Source organism: Tamandua tetradactyla, chromosome 8, assembly GCF_023851605.1.
Source record: "Tamandua tetradactyla isolate mTamTet1 chromosome 8, mTamTet1.pri, whole genome shotgun sequence".
In the NCBI taxonomy this organism is placed as follows: domain Eukaryota; kingdom Metazoa; phylum Chordata; class Mammalia; order Pilosa; family Myrmecophagidae; genus Tamandua; species Tamandua tetradactyla.
In genome coordinates, this window is record NC_135334.1 from 105705784 (window position 1) to 105729436 (window position 23653).

General features: G+C 36.9%; 1 long non-coding RNA gene across 1 annotated transcript; it reads right to left on the reverse strand.

The window, feature by feature from the left end:
• Window positions 1-1200: 1200 nt before the first annotated feature.
• LOC143643721 (uncharacterized) lies at window positions 1201-19751 on the reverse strand. Its single transcript, XR_013156350.1, has 2 exons — window positions 19544-19751; window positions 1201-1389 (listed from the first exon to the last, which is right to left on the reverse strand). It is a non-coding gene; the product is annotated as an uncharacterized LOC143643721 (long non-coding RNA).
• Between the last annotated feature and the right edge of the window lie 3902 nt (window positions 19752-23653).

Sequence of the window (23653 nt, forward strand, 5' to 3'; positions counted from 1 at the left end):
ATGTCTTATGACCCAAGTCATTGGCTTATACTGCATTGAACACTAAGAAAAATATGTACTTTAGTTTCCTAATATTAAAAACTGAAGACTGAATTCACTCACTCATTCACTCTTTTAAACCATGACATCCTCTTTATAAAGCTCTAATTTAGACCCTTTGAAAATATTCACCTGCAAAAAGACCATCATTTAGTGAAATTTACTATCTGGTGGGAGAGAACAAATATGCACATAGCTAAGATTCAAGACAGCAGTAAGAGAAGTTCAAAATGCAGTAAGGGTTCACAAGAGAAAGTAATAATATCCAGCTAGGGCCATCTGGTCAAAGACTTCTTGGAGGAAGTGGCATCTAAACTGATCCTTCAAGGTTGAGTAAGAAAGTGTGGGAGGTAGAATTTTAATTATAATAGGTCATCTATGTCCGGCTAAAGAACTTAGTCTTGGCTTACTGGATAGGGCTTTTATTTTGAGCCTTGGTATGGTACAATATAATGTGGACCCAAAATCTGAAAGTCCATTGCCCCGATGAATGGGGAGAGAGCCTGAGGGCCTGGGAGGATGGAGATAAGAAAAATTGGAACTTAGAAGGGTTAGGAGTATGGGGAATATGATAGTGTCTCATTTCCCATGGATCAAACTTGAAGGAGAAAGAATCATCTCTCCTCCAAGTTGAATGTCAAGTTAGAAAAATAATCACAAAGATTTCACATAACAATGCTAAATGAAATCCTTGCCATGGTGGAAGCTCAATTTTCCCTAAAGCACAATGGAGCGATTTTAGGAAGAAAGACTCTATGCTTCTTTCTTGTTAAATGATTAATGAACCTTTTCATATGCAAACTAGCTATATTCCTTCATTTTCCTCATTTTTTTCCTTTAATCATGTATTTTGTACCTCCTTTATTCAGGAGTAAAGGTTAGAACCAAAAGCAAATCTTAAATAAAGAATCCTTTCTCTTGCATCCCTTACTCCTTGGTAGAAAGCAGATACCAGCAAATATTTTGCATTATGGTGAGAATGTTTTTTCTAGAACCAGCTAAGTGGAGCTGACTTAAATTTATAATTCTTAGGGTCTTCTGTTCCCCCAAAAAGATCGTCTCACCAACTTCTGGAAACGCCTAAAATCGTACCCTTAGAACAATGATTTGAATTAAGTCAGTGGTTCCTAGGCGGGTTTCTTGAAATGTGTCTTTTTAAAAAAAAAAAACAGAGGAAAATAGATTTTCAAGAGCAAATGTTTGATATTTTTAAAGCTTAATTGAAGTTCTCAATTTACATATGGCAAGGCTGGAAATTTTCTTGCCTTTTGCTGAAGATAATCATCTCAGGGTGGTCACACTGTTTATATCTCATGCTGATCAGAAGCTCTATCTGGCAGCTGTTAATTCCTGGTTAATTAAAAATGGGAAAACAAATTAATCTATGCAACTGATTTGATACCTAAATCTTCTAGAATAGTAAATTGACATAGAAAATAAAAATAAAAAATAAAATGATCTTTAGAATAAAAATTGGGGCCCAGAAAATTCTTGTGATAGTTCAACCATGTACCTATTACCTCTATTATCACATTAGAAAGACTTTATCTTTCATAAGCACAAGGAATAGGACATGGGATATATAAGCACTGATGTAAAATGCCTGGGTGAGAGATAACCATAACGAGGGAAAAGAAGATTAACGGAGACAAAGAATACCTGGGGCATTGTGCTTCTGAGGAGCCTAGCAAACTTGGCCTCTTTCCCAACTTTATCTTGAGATGGCCCTGATCAAAGCTGTTATTTCCATATCATTAAAATGACAGCATAATTGGCAAATAGCAAGTTCATCACGTAAATGGCTGTTACCAACAGATTAAATAGAAAGAGATCTCTGAATTATTCTGCCATGATGATTTCTGATGCCACTTCAGAGAAAGTTTCAATTAAATATCAAATCAAGTTATAAAACAATGGACTCATTCTAGAAAGAATGGTTCCTAATGGATGCTGACCATTGGGCGACCTTGGGCATATTATTTAACCTCTGTGTGCTTGGATTCACCTCTTATAAAATGGAATGAGTGTATTCTTATCTTGGAATCACAGGGATGCAGAAGATGAAATCTATATGACCATTCAGAGTTCCAAGGAAGGTATTTAGATACTTCTTAGCTCCAATAGCTAATGGAGTATTATGGAGATTAAGTGCCTTGAGATATTTCTCTTAATTGATATTTCCTTAGTTTTACTAATACCAGGGAGGCCAGCCATGCCTAGAGTTCCTTAGGGCCATTTCATGGTGTTGCTAAAGGGCAAATAGTTAAGGGCAATTCACTGTATAAATTCATTACCTTTCAACCACAGCATTTAAAACATTAGCTTCCTTAAATTTATATTGATATTTTCTTTCTAAGAGCTCCAAGCCCTTTCAGCCCATTTTACTTTCACAGCATCCCAAAGAGACTTGTACTAAACTCTCCATTTGACAGACGGAGAAATTGAGAAACAGAGGTAAATAACTTTCCAGAGACACGGAATGAATCACCAGTAGAGGTACAATTAGGACCCACATCTCTTGACATTCTTCCCAGTAAGAACAGCTTACTTGGCAGAATTCAAGTGAGAGACACAGAAAGGAGCATCTCGCACAAAACAGGTCCCTTATCAGCTTCCAAAAAGTGTCTTATATCTGCTCTTATCCTTTTACTGCTACAAATTCATTATAATAATTATTAGCATAGCTAACAGATATTGAGTAGGTACCACGTGCCAAATATTAATATCTCATTTAATTCTCACAACAATCCTATGGATGTGAGAAATGGTGAGTAAATTTTGAGAAATGATGAGTAAATAATTTGCTCAGTGTCATACACCTAATGGGTTAGCCATTAAGGGTCTTTATGAAAGGACAAACGTGTATCTGAACAAGTTGAGATATATTGGGAGTCCTAGGACAGTTTACACAAAAAGGGAAAAATTCTGAAGTCAAGTAGTTTTGAATTCAAAACCTAACTCAACAGACATAATCATGAGGCATTTGGTTGATTTCACTTCAAAAAAATGTAAATTGAATTATGTCATTCTCTTGCTTGAAAATAGTTTTTCTGGTTTTTCATTGCTGTTACATCCCAGCATGATTCCCCCTGCCTGTGTCTCTAGCTGCATCTCCTATCACCTTTTCCTTGCTCCCTAGGTCAAATCATGCCCCAGGCACCTTTCAGCTTCTCTAACAAACCATTATCTTGCTCCTACCTAATAGCTTGTTCACATTCTGTTCCTTTTTTCTAGGATGCACCTCCACCACAACCACCTCTCACCTTTCATCGGTAGTTGAGTGGCTCCCCCAAAGGCTGACCTTCACTTTGGTCAAAATTTCATTACCCCACCATTTTTCATGGCATGCATCACCCTTAGTGCATTTTAGATGTGTACACTGAGCTCCACGGTGTACTGGTAATTGCCCAAGGTCATATTACCAGTGGCTGAGCTAAAATTCAAAGCTAGATCTAATTCCAAAGTTTGGGCTCTTTGCACTTCCCAAACAACCCCTGTCTTAATTAACAGCAAATTTATACCTCAGTCGGGGACTCGAAGATAAAGCCAGAGAGAAACCGGGAACTTCCAGCCCTTCCATATTGCCCCATCAATTCACTACTGAAAATTAGGGCATCATTAGCCATAAGGTTGGAGTGAAGTCTCATGGTGACAAGGGACCCATGAAACCCTCCAAAGCTCTGCATATTTGGTATGTCTACCAAGTGATCCATCCCAAGAAGGAAGGCCACAAGAACTAAGTAACTCAGTCCCACTTTTACTCATGGACATGGTAACCCAAACAGGACTTAGGATAAAATCAAAAGTACCTGAGTCATTGAGATTGGATTGTTTTGAGGATTACATCAGCCAATTACCTTAAACAAACTCTGAAAATCACCCAATGTTGTGCTATTTGCTTATTTATTCAATACATTCTTAATGAGAGACTATCACAAGATACACACTGCATTAAGCACTTGAGATACTGTAAGGAATAGGCAGTATCTATCTTGATAAGCCTCACCATCTTGAGGAAAATCAAAGAAGAAACAAATAAACCAATAAAAAAATGCAAAGTAAGACTATGAAGGAAATATACAAAGCAATGTTATAGGAATAATGATGTGAGGGAAGGGAACTACATTTCATCACATTTATTCTTAGAGCCTAAGCCCCTGAGGGATATGAAAAAGTATCTTTTCCAGGCAAAGAGCTAGGGTAAGAAAACTCTAGCTGGAGAGAATTACAAATGCGAAGACCCTGCTTCAGAAAGGAATTTGATGTGGTCAACTGAAAGAAGAGAAAAGGATGCTTTACTGGGTGTGGGGAATGAAAGGCAAGGAAAATAAATGAGAAGTTGTTCTTTCAGTCAATTACATGAACTGAGTACCACCCAGTTGTGAGACACTATCCTGGGTGCTGGAGATGAAGTCGTGAAAAAGACAGAAAAGGCCTGCCTCCTTGAGTTGGCATTCCAGCAGGAGTTTTGAGCAACAGGCAGGCTTCAAGACTTCAGGGGGTTGTAGACCATAGAAAAAAGTTTGGAATTTATTCTGATTGGAATGGAAAGCCAAGAAGTGACATGATCTGATACGCATTTTCAAAGCTCACTGACTTCCTCTGTGTGTTGACAGCCAGAAACATTAAGAATTATTGTCACCCTGAGTTTGTTTATTACCAATAATAAATATACTGAGTCTCTCTTGCTTACATTTTTCAAAGGCAGAAATCTCATCAATGCAGTGACAAAATTTTCAAACCACTAGAGGGAATCGTTTACAAAAGAGACACCAATAGAGCACAGTGTTGTTTGCTGTCAGAGCCTTTCCCCCAGACAGTTTCAAAGCTAAAACTATTTGCCATAATCATACTGGGACTTAAGAGAAATGAGAAAGCAGAAAATGACTTCAAGTGGGAGGAGTAACATGATTCAACTTGCATTTTTATAAGTGAAATATACCAAATGTCTCATGATCACCTGAGAGAGTAGAAGGAACACCGACCATCTGTAAGCATGGCAGTAATTAATCAATCATATCCCTTCTCCATTCCTCTCAAACCACAGACACCTTTAGAATGCAATAATAAAATTCCCTTTGATTCTATTATGCAAGGAAATAGTATGTTTTCATATCTTCTTGGAAGAAAATGGGGATAATTCCCCACCCCTTTTGGCCCTAGGAAATACAGTTCTCTCCTGGAAAGAAAATGGGTTTTGGACTGTGAGACTCTCATTCTTATCCCAGCTCCAGTTTAGCTGTTAAACTTGGATATGATATTTAGTTTCTGAAATTTAGGGTGATGAAAACAGGTATTTAAATAAAATCCCATACACCGATATTCACAGGAGTACTATCCACAATAGCCAATGGTAGAAATAACCCAAATGTCCATCAAATGATGAATGAATAATTTAAAATGTGGTATGTCCATAAAATGACATACTATTCAGCCATAAAAATGAATGAAGAACTGATACATGCTCCAACATGGATGAACCTCAAAGATATTATGCTATGGGAAAGGAGGCAGATACAAAAGGCCACATATAGTATGATTCAATTTATATGAAATTTCCAGAACAGGTAAATTCATAGAAACAGAAAGGATATTAGTAGATGCCAGGAGCAGGAAGGAGCAGTTAATTGAAAGTGCCTGCTTAATGGGTATGAGGTTTTCTTGGGGGTAATAACAATACCTTGGTATTAGATAGAGGTGATGATTGTACAATTTTGTGAATGTACCAAATGCCACTGGATTTTACACTATAAAATGGTGAATTCTATGTTATATGAATTTTACCTCAGTTTTTAAAAGTAGAGTCTCAAGTGTCAGGACATCTCTCATTTTTAATAGTAAGAGCCCAAATCTGGCAGGAAAGTTGAGTTTGCAAACTGTGTTTCATGGAAACCTAAAGTTTCTCAGGGACCTCCCAGCTTTCCTGACATATCATTTGTTCTATCTATAATTTATCTAGCTAGCTAATTTTCTATCTCTCATCTCTCATCTATCTATCAATCACCTATCTATGTAACTACTTATTTTCTGGACATTTGAGAGCAGATGGCACACATCATATACTTGAACCCATAATGCTTTCATGTACATTTCCTATGTATGAGGGCACCCACTTAAGTAATCACTTTAAGGGCACTTATCAAATTGAAGAAATTTAGCAATGATATTAAGCGTACATCCTATATTTCAATTTTTCCTTATGTCCTAATGATGTCCTTTTGAGCCTTTTTCCCTCCATTCTTAGAAGCATGCAGTATCATGTATTGGATTTAATTGTTACTATCTCTTTCGTTTCACTATCTTTACTTTAAATTGTGGGAACATGCATATAATATAAATCTTCCCATCTCAACCCCTGCCAAGCATACCATTGAGTGAGATTAATCACATTTACAATGTTGCAGTACCTTTGCCATCACCCATTACTAGAACTTTCCCTTCACCCCAAACAGAAACGCTATGCTTACTTCGCATTAACTCCCCTTTGCCTCTGCCTTCCACCCCGGTAATCTGCATTACACTTTCTGTCTATGAGTTTGCACATTTCCTGATATTTTCTTTTGAATTTGATAAAAAATGCTTAAGTTCGTGTCACAAAGTCTGGCATTGAATCTCAGATTTGCATAACAGTTTGCATCCATTACTTCTTTGAGTAACATAAACATCAATATGGCAAAATGTCAACTCATTCTAATAATGAGTTAACAGCAAATTACTATTTGTAATATGCAACATACTGAACAGATATAAAAACTTCTCTTGGGATTCTTTTGTTTTTAAAATAAAACACTTTTAAAAATAACATAGCTCCAAAAGACACATTCAGTAAATGTATTAAAGTTGGAGAGGAAAAGCTTCAGTTCAGCTCATATTTAGTTCTTCACATCATTAAGGATCAAACTTCCAATCACTAGCATACCATTATGCAACTAAGCATTTTTTGACATTCTAAATCATTCTCCCCTGTTTGTTCTTCAGTATAGTTGTAAGATTTGACCAGTTTTAACATGAAACATATAAATCAAATATGAATGAGACAAGCGTTTCAATTTGCTAAAGATATGAATTGCACCAAGGGGTTTAAGTTTCACATCCCAAAACTATAAAAATCTCATTTGTTTTGATATCAAATTAACTTCAGAAGCAAATGTAAACTATGTTCCTATGCCTCTCCATTTCCCTATCTTAATATAGTTCTTATTATAAATGACATACATTCTGGCTCCAAACCCACTGATTTATCATTGCATTTATTCATTTGCCATTTAGATCTAGTAGGAAATAAAAATGGCACTACAAATAAAAGTTACAATAGTACTATTAACTACAGTTACCCATGTCATTGTCTTCACTAAAGACCTTAATTTCTTCATGTGTCAGTTATCTAGTGTTCTTTCCTGTCAACTTGCAGCAGAACTCCCTCTATCATTTCTAGTAGCTGGTCTAGTGGTGACTCAGCCCTCAGCTTTCATTTATCTGTGAATGCCTTAATGCCTCCCTCATTTTTTTTTTGCATGGGCAGGCACCTGGAATAAAACCTGGGCCTCCGCCATGGCAGGTGAGAACTCTGCCACTGAGCCACCACTACCCTCCTTCCCTCATTTTTGGAAGACAATTTTGTCTGTTCTAGAAATTGGTTGGCAATTTTTTGCTTTAAATACTTTAAATAGATCTTCCCACTGCCTTCTTCTTCCACAGTTTCCAATGAAACATTGGCACTTAATCTTATTAAGGTTCCCTTGTATGTGACACTTTGCTTCTCCCTTGCAGCTTTCATAATTCTCTCTTTATCTTTCAACAGTTTGATCATATGTCCCAGCATGGATCTACATGGTTTATCCTGCTTGGAGTTCGCTGAGCATCTCAGATGTATACATTAATGTGTTTCACTAAATTTGAGATGTTTTCAGGTATTATGTTTTTGAATACTCTCTTTGCTCCTTTCTCACTTTCTCTTCTTCTAGGCTTCCCACAGAGCTTATATCAATATGCTTGATGGTGTTCCATAAGTTCCTTAGGCTCTGTCCAATTTTCTTCATTATTTCCTCTTTCTGCTCCACCGACTGAATTATTTCAATTGTCTTCACTTCAAGTTCACTAATTCTTTCTTCTGCCACCTCGAATCTGCTGTTAAACCCATCTATAGAATTTTCAATTTGTTACTGCAGTCATCAGCTCTGTTGTATTCCTTTCCATAATTTCTGCCTCTCTGTTGATATTCTCTTTGTGTTCGTCTATTGTTTTCCTGATTTCCTTTAGTCCTTTGTTAATGGTCTTCGTTAGGTCTTTAATCATATTTAGGACCATTTTTTTTTTTTTTAAGTCTATGTCTGGAATATCCCAGGTCTGATTCTCCTCATTGATTTATGGATCCTAATGCTTTACTCTTCTCCTTTGCCTGGGCCATTGCTTCTTGTCTGTTTGTATGTTTTGTTGAAACCTGAACATTTTGATATTTTAATATATTATTGCTGGAAGTGAAACTCTGAGGTGACTGTTCTTTAAGCTTGTATCCAACTAATGTTAAGACAGTGATTTCCTTGAATTCCAAGAATGAACAAAATAAGGAAAGAAAGAAGGAAAAAAAGAAAACAGCTTTTCCAGTCTTTGCAGATTAACCTGTGTGAGTGCTCTCCTTCAGAGCTTATCCATACAATAAGTTTTAAAAAGCAGCTCCAGATCAAAGCCTAGGGGACTCCCTGGACTTTCCTGCACCTACAGTTTGTCTGGGGGCTTAGGAATTCTCCTGTTTAAATGGATATGAATATTTCCTGCTTCCCTTAGAAACAGTTTCCTCATGGTCTGGGCACTGCATTGCATGTCCTATAGCCAGCTTTCCTTTCCCCAGAAAGCCACTGACTGCTTTCCTACCGTGTTCTTTAGGAGAGCTCTGTGAGCTGTCTTTTGCACACAGAGCAAGCTCTGTGACTGTGAGTCCCTCAGGCCAGCACCAGACAGATTAGTCCAGACCTACTTGGTCCCAGTGTACACAGGGGTTACTCTTCTCCCCCTGGAACTGGGAGCAGGGATATGATCTGAGAGCATGGGCAGGTCTACACCAAGCCAATAAGGAAATGGCAGTGGGGCCAGCCAGGGCACCAGAAGACCCTACCACATTTACATGGCCTTTTCCTTGGTTTGGCACCCACCTTTAACTGTTTTTTAGAGCTTTGAGAAAGATGCTTCTGCCATTTCTTACTGGTTGTTCAAAGTTCCTGTGGGAGGATGGAGACCTGAAGCCTCTCACTCCACCATCTTTGTTGGGAAGGAGTTGCTTTTCTGTTTTATATATTGTTATCCTCTATAATAGAATTTAATATCCGCCTTCCATATAGTTTATCTGTATGAGAATTAAAAAGAAAAAGAAATTCCACATTTACAACAAGCAGTCTTTATCTGCTTTTAGACAAAAGAAAACAAAATAATAAGCTAAGGACTTAACTTGAACTTGGGAGTCTACATATATTTTTTATTTAAAATGTCACAAAAGAATATGGCACTTCAAAGAATCTAAGAGAATAGATTACTGGATTTCATTCAGTAATTGATTTTAGACTTGTGATTTCTATTTGAGAAGTATAATGGTATTCAATCTTTGCAAACAGTTTTAGATTAACCATACGCAATTCATTAGTGTTTTTGTAATTGTTTAAGTATTTGGAAAGCATTTAAGTATTTTTCTTGTTAGTCATACATTTGAGCTGTTTAAAAAGGAAAAGGAATAAATCCTGTTTAAAATAGTTGAAGGAATTTAATAGACCAAGTTTGCAAACTAATCAAATTGATGGTCAAAATTTACTGGACTCTTAAGTAGAATAATAAGATGAAAACTGTTTTTAAATCTATAATTTAATAAATTGAATACTGACTTTTTTTTTTTTTTTACATAAGCAGACATCAGGAATTGAACCCAGGTTTCCAGCATGGCAGGCGAGAACTCTGCCAGTGAGCCACCATGGCCCACCCGAATATTAAATTTAAAAAAAATAATAGTCAAAAAATAGGATTTTCCATGCACAATACGCATTCCAAAGTAATCTAAAACCTCACTTTGATCTTTTTCATTCAACAAGCCAATCCACACCTACTCTAATCTTCTCCCACTAATATGTATGTGTCACCTCTCTTATCCAATCCCATTTGATGCCTTTAAAGTTAAACTCTCAAAACATTATAGTACAGCAACCAAACCCATTACTCATTATGACCTTGATTTTGTTCTTCTTTTCTCATAATAAAATGTATAGAAATTTTCATTTCTACCTACAAGGGATGTCCCCCTCATCCCCCATCCCACTCCTCCAAAAAAGTGTTTCCACTTTCCTCACCTATACCCAAACACAACTCAGCTATCATTAATTACTCATAGGCACTTTTCTGCACAGCCTGGCGATTTCCTCAGAAATCTTCTCAAAACAGTCTGTTTGCAGCTACTATCAAATGAACAGAAATGATGCACAAAACGAAAACTCTTTGCCACACCCAGTCTTCACACGTGTTTTTTTCAGCCTCACTTCCCCATTCCATAGCCCTGAACAAATAAAATAAAATTAACAACCTGCACCGCATATAGAAACATAAAAAAATAACTGCTTAACAGCCCTGCCTGATAGATCCTCAGATTCCTTTGTAAGCCATGGAGACGCATTCAAATTGATAACTGAGAACATCTGAAGCTAGGTAATTCCAAAACAGGCCTTTTCCAGCTGTGAAAGTCCAGAAACCAGGTCACTCTTTTTCTATAGGCCACAAGTATCAATCTCTCCATGTTAGGTTACCTCCAAACTGTCTGATGTCTAAAGGAATAAAACAGTTCATGGTCTCATTGCATTTTCCAGGCTGTAATTAAACGGAATCATCTTCAGAACCTACTGTTCCCTAGACAGTCCTTTGGAGTAACATCGTATAAAAACTCTATGCCAATGGTGTATTATTGTGTCTTAATCTATCACCACGATGCCATCACCAGTAATTCTTTTGATACATTAGTGAGTGCACTGAGGTTTACTAAAAGTCAACTATATCATCAAATGAGGTTCAGACTGACAAATACTTAAGCATATAGAACAAATGGTCCAGAAATAAATTCATTAATGGACTTTAGTCTCAAGATAGTCCCACCAATGTTAGGTTCCCAGAATATTTAACGAATTCTGGACAAGAATGTCTAATTTCAGGCACTAGCAGATTTGCAAAACCTCTCTCCAGGACTCAAGAGACAGTCCTCCTCCACACACCTTTTGTTTCTATTTCTACATGGTTCTTCATCTATATGTCTCTTTTTTTGTCGCACAATGTCTTTTTAATCTCTGAGTAATGTCCTGGTCATACAACTATGAAGTTGTAGAACCAGGACTATGACCTGATGCTTCCAAAGGAGAACATGTTTAAAGCTTCCTTTCTAGAACATCTTGACATATACGGCAGTGATTCATTGATAGCCCAAACTGTCTCTTTAAGAAAGTAACATTTTGTTTATATAATAAACATTGTATTCATGTATATATACTTTAGAAAAAGACATATAGGAGTGGCTTCCAAATAATTTCACCTGTAGAACTCTTTTTTAAAAGTTAGAGATTTCTGCCTCTGGCTATAATGGAGTAAGCACAGGACTTGCCCTCCAGCCATAAGCAACTAGAAAACTGGGCAAAATGTACACTGCAAACTGCACAACAAGAAGGATAGGAATGAAGTCAGTAAAATAACTACAACAAACAAGGTGAATCCTAGGATCTCACAGGTATTGTTCCTGGAGCCTGTGAAGAGAAGTTCAAGAAAAACTCAGCATTCTGGGTGAGTTGAGGAGACAGAGGATCAAAGTTGGAGAGTGAAGATGGCTGGCATAGGTGAAGAAAAGTCCCAGAACAGAAAGTATTTCGCCAAGAAGACCCAAAAAAATCTGCATACAAGTCCCCTTGAAAATTTCACTTTATACTAAAGCTGCACCTGCTTCGTCTGATTTTGCATGATGTCCGGCAAAGAGCAACTACCCAGGAAAGAAAAAAATACCAGGAAATTGCAAGCTGTCCAATCCCAGAGCTCGCGTAGGAGGTACATTTCAGTTTCCAATAGCCAGAATGGAGGGTCCTCAATGAACCCAAAGGAACATAGTAAAGACCCCAGAAAGCTCACACACACCTTAGTACTAGAACTGACCTATATTCCTGGAATAAGCTATCCTTAGTCTAAAGCCATTTAAAAAAAAGTTGAACATGAGCCTTGAAAGGAGCAAACTCACAGCAAGTGCCTTAATTGCTTGCCACTCTAGGAGAGAAATGGAAGACATATAAAAGAAATAAATATAATTTCTAGAGATGAAAAATAAAATAATTGAAATGGAAAATTCAAAGGATTTGGCTTAAGAGTAGAATAGAGATTGCATAAGAAAAATCAGTAATCTGAAGACAGAAATAGAAACTATCCAATTTTAAGCAGCAATTTTTAAAAAGGCTGAAAACAATGACTAGAGTCTCAAAGGCATGCTGGAAAAATATCAAGCAACCTAATATCCATGAAATTAAAGTTTCAGGAAAGAAAGGGGAAAGAGAAAAAAAATATTTAAGTAAATAAAGCCTGAAAATTTTCAGGATTTGCTGAAAATTATAAACCCACTGTTGCAAAAATCTTGGTGAACACCAAGGAAAATAAACCATCAAAGAAAGGAAATCTTAAAGCCTCTACGGAAAAGATACATAAGATACAGGAAGCATCAATAAGAATTGTTAATATACAGTTGAAAAAAATTCAAACTGTAAGAAAATAGAAAAACACATATAAAGCACTAAAAATATGTTGGACAAAAATATCCTCCAAAAAAAGGTGAAACAATTTTGGAGACAGGGAAAAGCCCAGATAAATCATCACCAGCAGTTCTATAGTATGAGAGACAGTAAAAGAACCTCTTCAGATGGAAGGAAAATAATACCAGGTAGAAATTGGAATCTATAAAAAGTAAGGATGATTGACTGAAATGGTAAAATTAAGGATAATAAAAGAACTTGTTCTCATTTTTCAATATTTCTGTAAAAATCAAGTCTATTTACAGCAAAAATAATAATACATGATGGTTAAAGTATTTGTATAAGTAAAATATTGACAAGAGTCATGGAAAGTAAGGGGAACCATATTTCTATAAGGTCCTTATTTTATATATGGTTGCATAATATTAGTTGAAATAAACATAAATGAAAAGATAAAATAAAAAACAAAAAAAATGTTCAATGCAAACAAAGGCAAGAACAGAGTGGAAATGGAACGAAAAAAAGATGGAAAAAAAAGAAAACAAAAGTGCAGAGTGGTACATGGAAAGCCAACAATATCAATAATTACATTAAATGGTAATGATTTGAGTACTCAAAATAAAAGACAGAGACATGCAGATAGATAAAAAATGAAGACCCAACTATGTTCTATCCATGATAAATTCCACATGAATGCAAAGACAAAGATAAAGTGGAACAAAGAAGTTGGAAAAAGATATTCCACACAAAAGAGTAAAACTAAAATTAAGTGAGACTTTAATAGCAGGCAAGCTGGACTTCAGAACAAGGAATGTTATCAGAGATAAAGATGACCATTATATAACGTGAAAGTATTAATTAATCAAGAATACATATCAGAGTTTCTTAACTTAACCTTCTGTTCACCAAAAGATCACACTTACAATGGGTTCACACCCACAGGAATGGATTAACTTTAAGAACATACTTTTCTGGGGTCCATAATGCCTCCAAACCATCACAGCATAGATTAAATAAGTCTACACATTGAAAGGATAAAAAAATATAAACCAAACCTTATATAAGTGGAATGAAGGAAATAGGAAAGATAAGAGTAGAAATCAACATAATGGAAAACACGAATGAAGAAAATTATTGGAGTCAAAAACTTGAAAAGCTCAACAAAATTAATAAAGTTTTAGATAAACTAATTAAGGAATAAAAGGGGAGAGGACATATTTTACCAGTATCATGAATGAAAGAAAAGTAAACTACATTTCTTAAAGGTATTGGAAGGATAAGAGAATATTATCAATATTTTGAAACAACAAATTCAGCAGCTTAAATAAAATTGAATAAGTTCTTTGAATATACACAAATTATAAAACTTTTCACAGGAAGAAATAGAAAACTGCAATCATTTTTATTTAAAACTGTAATTTGTAGGGCGTGCAAGGGTTATTCAGTAATACCACTGAATTCTTACCTGTTATGCAGGAGACCCAGGTTTGATTACTGGCCCATGCACTTCCAAAAAAAATTTTTTTTCAACAAATGGTGCTGCAATAATGGGATACTCACATGTAAAAGAATGAAGTGTGATCCCCAGCATACAAAATAAAAAATGTAATTTGTAGTTAAAAATTTTTACAGGAAAAAACTTCAGTCCAAATGGCCTTTTCTGGCCAATTCTATCATACATTTAAAGAAGAAATAATACAATCTCATTACATACTCTTTTTTTTATTATTATATACTCTTTTAAGACTAGAGGAGGAGAACAGTTCCCATCTTATTTTACGAGGCCACATTAGCCTAACTGAAAACCAGATAAAGAGATTACAAGAAAAAGAAATTACCAACCAATAGTTGCCATGAACATAGACACAAAAATCCTTCAAACTCTTTCAAATTGCACCTTACCAATTTAAAAAAGGCATAATATATCAAAACCAAATAAGATTTATCCCAGGAATACAATGTTGCATAAATATTCCAAAATCAACCAATGTAATTCACCATATTAATTGATCATCTCAACAGATGCAAAAAAAAAGCTCATTAACAAAATTTTACACATATTCATGATAAAAACTATAAGCAAACTAGGTATAAATGGGAACTTCCTTAACATAATAAAGTTAAAATATGAAAAACCTACAGTAAACATCATACTTAATGGTGAAAGACTGAAAGCTTCCCTCTATGATCCAGAACAAGACTAGGATGCCACTCTTACCTCTTTTTTTCCATGTTGACCTGGAGGTCCTAGCCAGTGAAATAAGATAACAACAACCACAAAAGTGACTACAGATTCAAAAGAAAGAAGTAAAACCACATTTATTTATTTGCAAAAGTCATCTTATGTAAATAGACAGTACTAAGGAGTCTACCAAAAAAGATAGTAGAAGTAATAACAGATACAGGCCAACATAGAAGTCAATTGTATCCTTCTGCATTGACAATGAATAATCAAAATGAGATGCCAAAAATTACTCGAATAACAGAAGAAGGAAAAAGAGATGAGATCCTGAGCTCCAGTGCCCCCTCTTCCTCATCCCAGAATAAATCAGGACCAGTTCTACACCTGTACCCTCTTCCAGTCAAGCGGGCAGAACCTGGAGAGGCAAAGTCATTTAATAGAACCCCTGTAGCCTCTAAAAGTGCAGAGTGCTTTGGAAAAATCCGGAGTATAGCTGTGCTGCTTATCCGGCCACAGGCTGAGTTGGCAGAAAGTGGTGCTGTAGCTTCTCAGACATCACCATGACAAAGAGGATCAATTATCAAAGGTCATCGCAACATCCTATGATAATTATCTTGAACTAATTAATTTTACTACTTGTCACAGTCATTAGTGCCAACAGATAAAGAGCAATTTCAACTTTTTATTTTAACAACTGCCATACTAGTGACTAGCATCTTTTTTTTTTTTAACAACTGCCATACTTTGTGATTTCAAATAAGAAAATACTCAGCAAGCAGTGGTTGAGGCAATACAGACAGTTACCTTACACAACCTCGAGGGACTCCAGTTCTGTTTTTCTGCTCGGGCATCCTCACCAGGTTGGCTTTTCATCCTTAAACTTGTCACCTCAAAGCCACACCGTGGCTTCATGGTTCAGAGAATCACAGAGCCAAAAGAAAGGAAGGAAGGAAGGATAGAGGCCATAGCAGCAGGTGATATCCTTGAGTCTCTCTCTCTTTTTTATTAGTAAAGGAAAACATTACCAAAAAGTTCCTTCTAGACCTAGCACACCTGTGTCCTATGCAAGGGAGTCTGAAACAGCTGTATGTAAAAGTAATGAGGAATGAGATTTTTCAGGTCTTGGTAGGAAAAGTTAACTTCCATGAGATCCAGGAACATCTGCCTTGTTATTTATATAAAATGAGGTGGTCTGCCACAATTTTTTTTTCATTTTGCAAACATATTAAAAACTATTATTATTTCTACCCTTACTATTAGTACAACCAGCAGTACCAATCTTTCACGGAGGGAGCACTCTTTGCCAGACACTTTACTAAATGAAATACTTGCTTATATTATTTTATTTTATTCAAACAATAATCTTCAAGGGCTGTAAATTCATATAGTTAGTTTTTATTTCATCTAAGTTGTGCTTGACTCTAGTGTCCAGCTTACTTCATATTCTTGTGATGACCCACATTTCTACACATGGGTGAATCTTAAAAACAATCCTCCTCATAGTTCAGTCTTGGCATTATTCCTATTATTTAATTACATGCAGACGGATGCTCACTGAAAATGAATGTGATCCATTACTCTCCATTTGCACATAATTGTTTTTAAATTGTGCCAAGATGTGCATTGCCTTTATCTCGACTTCTAGAAAAACGAATTTCAATGACGCTATCAGGAGATGGCTGTTGCATAGGAGCTGTTCTATTTCTGGGAGGTATAAATAAAATAGTATCTATGAACTTTAATAGCCCAGTGCTTGACACAGAAGAAGTGACCAACTGATGCCAGTTGAATGGATGAATGAATGAGATTCAAAAGTTCAGAGAACTGTTATTTTGCATGCTTCTTCTGGTGCCTAGAAAGACTTATGATCATGTGAGCTACAAATTAACACACAGAGTAAAATACAATTTTTTTCTGCAGTCTTTGAAGATCACAGGCAGGCAACTGGATTTTGAGGTCGGGCACTGTTCATTAAAAGAAAAATCATGATTTAACATAAATTTCCACTCTTGATCTTACCACTGTCAATACTTCCAAAGATCATATGTGTTATCTGGCTTTGGATGAGTTGCATACATTTTTAAATGAATGAGGCATTATTTCATGCTATTTTAAATAATTAGAGTTAGACTTTATTCAGCATTTTTTAAATACCAGGTGCTTTACTAAACAACTTAAATGCATTATCTTATTTATCATAAGCCTATGAGGTAAATATTCACTTGGAATTTTAGGTTGATTGATAGATATCAAAAATATCTTACTATTCCTGAATTCAGAATTCTAGAAAAGATGAAACAGTTGATCAGGTAGAGATCAGAAGATCATTCTTAATGTTTCCAAAGCTGATCAAAGAGCAGGACTGCAGATAAGAAACAAGGGTACTCCCAAGTTGACTAGTCATAGGTTGCAGGCTGCACCTGGGAGGGGGGATATAACTTGGGCAGGGCAGCTCCCTTCAGCTGTGGGCTATGCTTGACTGACTCAGCTGTGAACTGTCTGCCCTGTCAACAGCCTCAAAGCTGAAGCAATGAGCGCCTTGCTCCTAAAGGTGGATCTTGGCAGAGCAACACAGCCTTCATTAGGTGGGAGCTTTGGAAATAGAAAAAGAGGTAATAGGAGATTCTCTAACAAGTATCATTGGTATACTCATTTACACATGCATAAAAAAATAATGAGAACACCCAGCAAGCAAGTGGTAGAGGTAGGAATTACAGTCTGATATATTGCCTTTTTCTACAGAAGTTGGATATTAGTAGTTTACAAGAAAATATGAGGACACTGATTTACAGTGACATATAAACAATATCATGAGCTGGAAATAATTGGCTTACGATGAGAATATGAAAGAACTATTTAGCAGTTTACTCTGATCAGTAGCAGATATGTGTATAAGCATTTATCTGAATAATACTATTAACTCTGCTCATTTGAATTTGATATCCTACTTATGCTGACTCTGGACAGTTAGCATAGTTGTTAGAAAGTTTAACCTTTTCACAGAAATAAAATCTATGGTAACTGTAAATCCTGTACACCCTTCTCATAACCTGGAGATTAATACAGGGGTTGAGAACTACTTAACCCTTTTCACACAGTGATGGTTAATTTCAAGTGTCACCTTGGCTAGGTTATGGTCTCCAGTTGTTTGGTCAAGTAAGCACTGGCCTTATGGTTACTGTGAGGACACGTCATAATGTATTAATTATTTGATTGCTTCTTCAGCTGATTGCATCTATAATCAACAAAGGAAATTGCCCTCCGCAATGAGGGATGTCTCCTCATCCAATCATTTGGAAGTTGTAAAGTGAGAACTGAGGATTTCAGAAATCAGTAAGAGGAGCGTACATGTCTTTTTCAGCCAGCCAGCTTCTTCTGGGAAAAACAAGTTCATCTTCATCAGAATTTTCAACTTGCAGCCTGCCCTACAGAATTCATACTTACCAATCCCTGTGGTTGCTTAACCCCATTCCTATAATAATATATAGGAAATTATATATATATACATTACATATATATAGATATATCCCTATATACACATATATATATATCCTACTGGTTTTGTTTCTCTAGAGAACTCTAATACATACACATAGACCTATATACTGACATGTGCAGATTTTAAAAGACATCACTGTGTCTACCAAGTCTTCTGTATTAATTGTGTATTAGTGCACAGCCCATTGCCTCAGTTAATTTAACAACACACATTACACACATTTATCTTCTCACAGTTTCCATGGATCAGGAGTTCAGCTAAAGATTAACTGGGTCCTCTGCTTAGGGTCTCAAAGGCTGCAATCAAGGTGTTGGCTGCTACCTATCTGAAGTTTGGGGTTTTCTTAAAAACTTATGTGGTTGTTGGCAGATTTCAGTTCCCTGCATATATGACTGGGGCCTTCAGCTCCTAAAGGCTGCCCTCAGTTCCTTGCCATGTGATCCTCCAAAGGTGGACATCATAGCAGCTTATTTCTCCAAAGCAAACAAGAGAGAGTTCCAGTCTGCCAAGCAATGATTATGTTACATTATATATCTTATAATGTAACATAATCATAGGAGTAACACCTTTGCATATAGCATAACAAATCAAGGAAGTGACATCTCATCATCTTTACTGTACAACATAGCTTTAAAAGGAAGTAACTTCCTTCCCCCTTGCCCACAATCAATGGTTAGAAATTATATTAATTAGTGTGGGGTCTGGCAAGTAGAAGGCACTTTAATACACATCCATGCTTACACACATATGGAAAGTTGTTGCATGATCAATCAAGTCTCAAGCATAAATTATTGATAACACTATCAGGCATGCCTTATTCCCTATGTCACATCCTCTAGGACCACATTTTTACTCCAGCCATTGCTATGGCAACCAGCTGAACCTAGACATAACCTGATAGTTAACCTAGTGAGTTAAAGACATTCCTTGATCATGAAACTGGAGTTGAAGGGAGGTGATGGCATGAGTAGGCCTATTAGTTACTTTTCTCCTAGTCTTTTGACCTTTTGGACCTCTTAGAGGGTTTGTACCAACTTTGAACCCCAGTTGCCCATAGCCATAAACGGCTCAATTATAGACCTGGAACTGGATTTTCTTCATTCTTGTTTAATTCTTTCCAGAACTGAAACTTCATTCCTTCTGATCACTTTCCAATAGGAACTATCTGTACAGATGTCTTCATCCCAATACTAGCCTACACAAAGTCATTTGGCACCAGAAGTGGTTCTAGAACACAAATTCAGGATGGAATTCTGGGACTTAATTTCCCATTGTTTGGGCAGCAATAAAGATCTCATTGCTGGTAATAATGGGAATAGCAATAACCCTTGACAATTGTTAACATCATAATTACTAAGACTCTCATTGGCAGTAAGCAAGGTACAGGTGGATGGCAAAGCATTGGCCTCCGAGGTAGCAGTGGAACTTGGATGGTATGGGGACAATGATAGCAATAAAGGCTATGGAGTTGTCTGGCTTTTGTTTATAGCTTTAGAAGTCTTGTTAAAGGAAATTTACAGGCTCATGTGAACCAACTATCAACTCAAATACAAAAAGTTCATAAACAGAGGAGTCATGATGGCAGGGATACACCATGATGTTTCTAGTATGAGAAAGATGGGGAGCCAACCAGGCATAACTTGTATAACCAGATAACATCAAGGCATTTCAAGCTATAGACTAGAGGTCAGCTGTTAAAATGAGAAATCATGATCTCTCATGTAGTTCCCAAGTCTTAGTCATTTCTGATCCCAGAGCCTACTGATTAGATGAGGGGCCATGTCCCCTGGAGGAAAGACTCCACAACACCACTTCAAGTATATACAATGAACATTCCCTTATTCCTTCCCCAGAGGGACTTGCAGCTATTTATCAGAATAAAACTTTATTTTGGGAAAGAGCAATACACAGGTCATTCCAGAACTGATAAATACAGGGTCTGCACCTATATCCAAGGATCTGAAACATAATCATGGCCTATAGTGAGACTGGAAGCTTATGGAGGCCAATTGACAAATGGAGTCCTGACCCAAGTCCTTCTTAGAGTGAATCCAAAGTGTCCAGGCCCTCCCCCGATCACTTCTCTAGGCTCTGAGTGCCTAATTGGGATGCATATATTTTGCAGCTGGCAGAACCCTCACATTGGTTCTCTAATTTATGATTATGAAGAATTGTAGCAAGAGCCATGTGGAAGCCCCTTAACTTGCACTCAACTTCCCTGCCAAGATAATAACTCAGAACGGATTTCACACCCTAGGCAGAATCACTTATGATTTTCACTACTAATCAGAGACCTATTAAAGAATGTAGACTTTTACAACCCATGGATGGTGGCCCTGGTGGCAGCTCTGTGAACAAGAAAGGAAAAGCCATCTCCAGAGTATTCAGTAATTCCAGTAACAATAAATTATTGCTCCGAGTGGAAATGGTCTGATAAAATCCATCTACTACCAAGGATCTGCTTTATCTTCCTGAGGAATGGTAACATAACAATTAGCATTAGCACTGAGGCTGGCTATCTGGAAGGAGCAATAGCTAGATCACCCTTGATAGGAGAGAACCTATATTGCTCTGTGCTTTGCCTCCATCCCTGTCACATGGGTCCTTTGCTCATGGACGCATCGGACAAGTATGGGAATGGCTAAAGACAAAGCTGGGTGACATCCACATTCTTATACATGAAGCCTTTTCCATATATTGTAACCAGTTACCATGTTGAAGGATCTGTTCTTCAGGCTCATGCATAACATAGTCATCATGGAAACCTTTGTCTATGTCACTTAATTTTGCAGGGACCTAGACTAAGACAGTCTTCTTCAGTTTGAAGAAAGAAGTATAGCAAAAAGTCGAAAGGATCTGTTGAGTTGAAAGGAGAGAAGGTCAAGATAAAAAATGGGAAAAATGAACAAGAGGGAAACAAAATTCTCAAAACTTTAAGATCTTCCCTTTGGATGATCCAAATAACATTGTCTTGCATATCTAAACACTGGTAAATTCAATAAGAAGTATTGCTATTGACACAAATGTCTTAATACAACCTAAAAAAACTTCCAAGATTTTTTTCCTTTCTCCATTTCCTGGTCCCATTTTGTCTACACAAACACTGTTCACAATTTCTATCTTTGTAATTGGACTCATTCCAACTCTTTACCTTTCCAAATCCCACATCTCCATTTTAAACTCTCAGAATATCATACCCAGTCTTTTTTTATTTCAATGCTCCTACCACTATTGTAATAATATTTCTAAAATATCATTCTGCTTATCTTACACAAATTATCAGTGACTTCATTTTTTTCAGAATAATGTAAACATTCATTCAAACCAAAATATTTATGAATCATATGTTAAATGTCAGTCAGGCAGTTTAGCCAGGTGACATCTTTTTCACCTATATTTTAAAATCACCTTATTTTACTCCTAAAGCTTCTAGCACAATTCAATTTAATTATTCTTTGATATTAGGAAACATGACCTTCAAATATCTATTTTAACTGCTTCTTCTGACTTAGAAACTCCTTGTCTTCCCTCTACTGATCTCAAGCCAATTGTTTCTTCCCAAAATTTACCTGTTGTGTGAACAGGCTGAGAACAGTTGCTTGTCTGCAAATTCTCCTTCTTTCCTCCAAACTTTTACTGTATTCATTGTCTTTAACACTTCTAAACCCTTTATGTACATGATCAACACTGATGCTTTACATTGAAACATTTGTCACATGTCCTGCTAATACTTGGCACCTGGCTGTATTATTGTTTTCCTCATTAATAAGTTAAATTAAATTTTTGATGCACTTTTGTTTCATATTTGTATGAAAGTCATGATTTTACCTTTTAAAACCTATCCTTTGTGAGAAAGTGGTGAAATAGGGAGGTGCAGGAATCAGTCCTTCCACCAGAACAATTATTAAATATGCAGGAACTGTCTGAAATAACTGTTTTGAAACTGCAGAGGCCAGAAAAGCGCTATATGGCATCCAGGGGAAAGCAGGAGGAAGAGGCTGTAAATTACAGTAAAGAAGAGCTCATTGCTCTCTGTGCTGGGTGGCTCCCAGTACCTATCCCCTACTCTCATAGCAGGCCACTATGGGTCCACCCCCTGGCTAGCTTGCTGGTGAGAAAAAGAGATGGACAAATCCTCTTCCACACAATCAGGGTGAGCACGGCCAGGCAATGATCATAACCTTTGTTTAGAGAGTTGGGATTGCTGGGGGCCCAGCTCTACAGGTGATCATGGTTCCAACCCATCCCTGACAAAGAGAGCAACAGCCATTTCCTCAACCTGCCCAGACAAAGGAAGCAGAGGAAGAGACTCCATGCTTCTTCGGGGCTCCAGGTAACCATTAGGTGAAGGGCTGCATTGGCTGGGCAGGTCAAGAAAGTTCAGCTTTGTGGAGCTGTGACTGAACCTCTTGGCACCCTTCCTATATTCTTTCCAAGGCACCTTGGAGCCAGTCTGCATTCTCTTTGTGGGTCCCTGGCCATGTTCCAGCTGGAAAAGGCTGACTTGGAAAAGTCCTCTCCAGTGTGCTCCTGCTCCAAGAATTTGTCCCTTAGGCCAAAGCAGCTTGAAACTATGAAAGGAGTGTAAGAAACTGCAGAGCAGACCATCTGGGGCAAAGGCTTCCCAGCTTCAAAACACTACTCCAGAGAGGGAAGTCAGTCTCCTGAAAAGCAGAATGGATAACCAAACACCTATAAACAGGGAAACTCCAAAACAGCTAACAAACAAAAGCCCAGGACAAGATACAGGCCCGGGAAGGCAGAGAAAACCCTGAACAGGGTGTTCATCTTGGGAAGAACTTCCTCATAGGAAGGCTGAAGCTCAAGAAAATCTCTTTCTTATCACAAACTGTTTGCAAAATCAAAAAGCAGACATCTCAGGAAATGAATCGCAGAGTTGACATTTTAAAATATTAAAATGCACAGTGAACGACAAAGGAGTACAAGACAGAGAAACAGGACATGATGATCCATCAAAAGAAAAAGGGAAAAAAATCCACATAACACCAGTGAAGAAGACCAGAATGTGAGTATACTGAACAAAGCCTTTTAAAAAATGGTCCTAAGACTGCCCAAGGAGATGAAGGAAGATACAGAGAAAGAACTGCAGGATATCGGGAAAACAATGAATGAGCAATACAAGAATAAGCAAGAGCTTAGGGTGTACATTGCCATGAGACCTGCCCTACA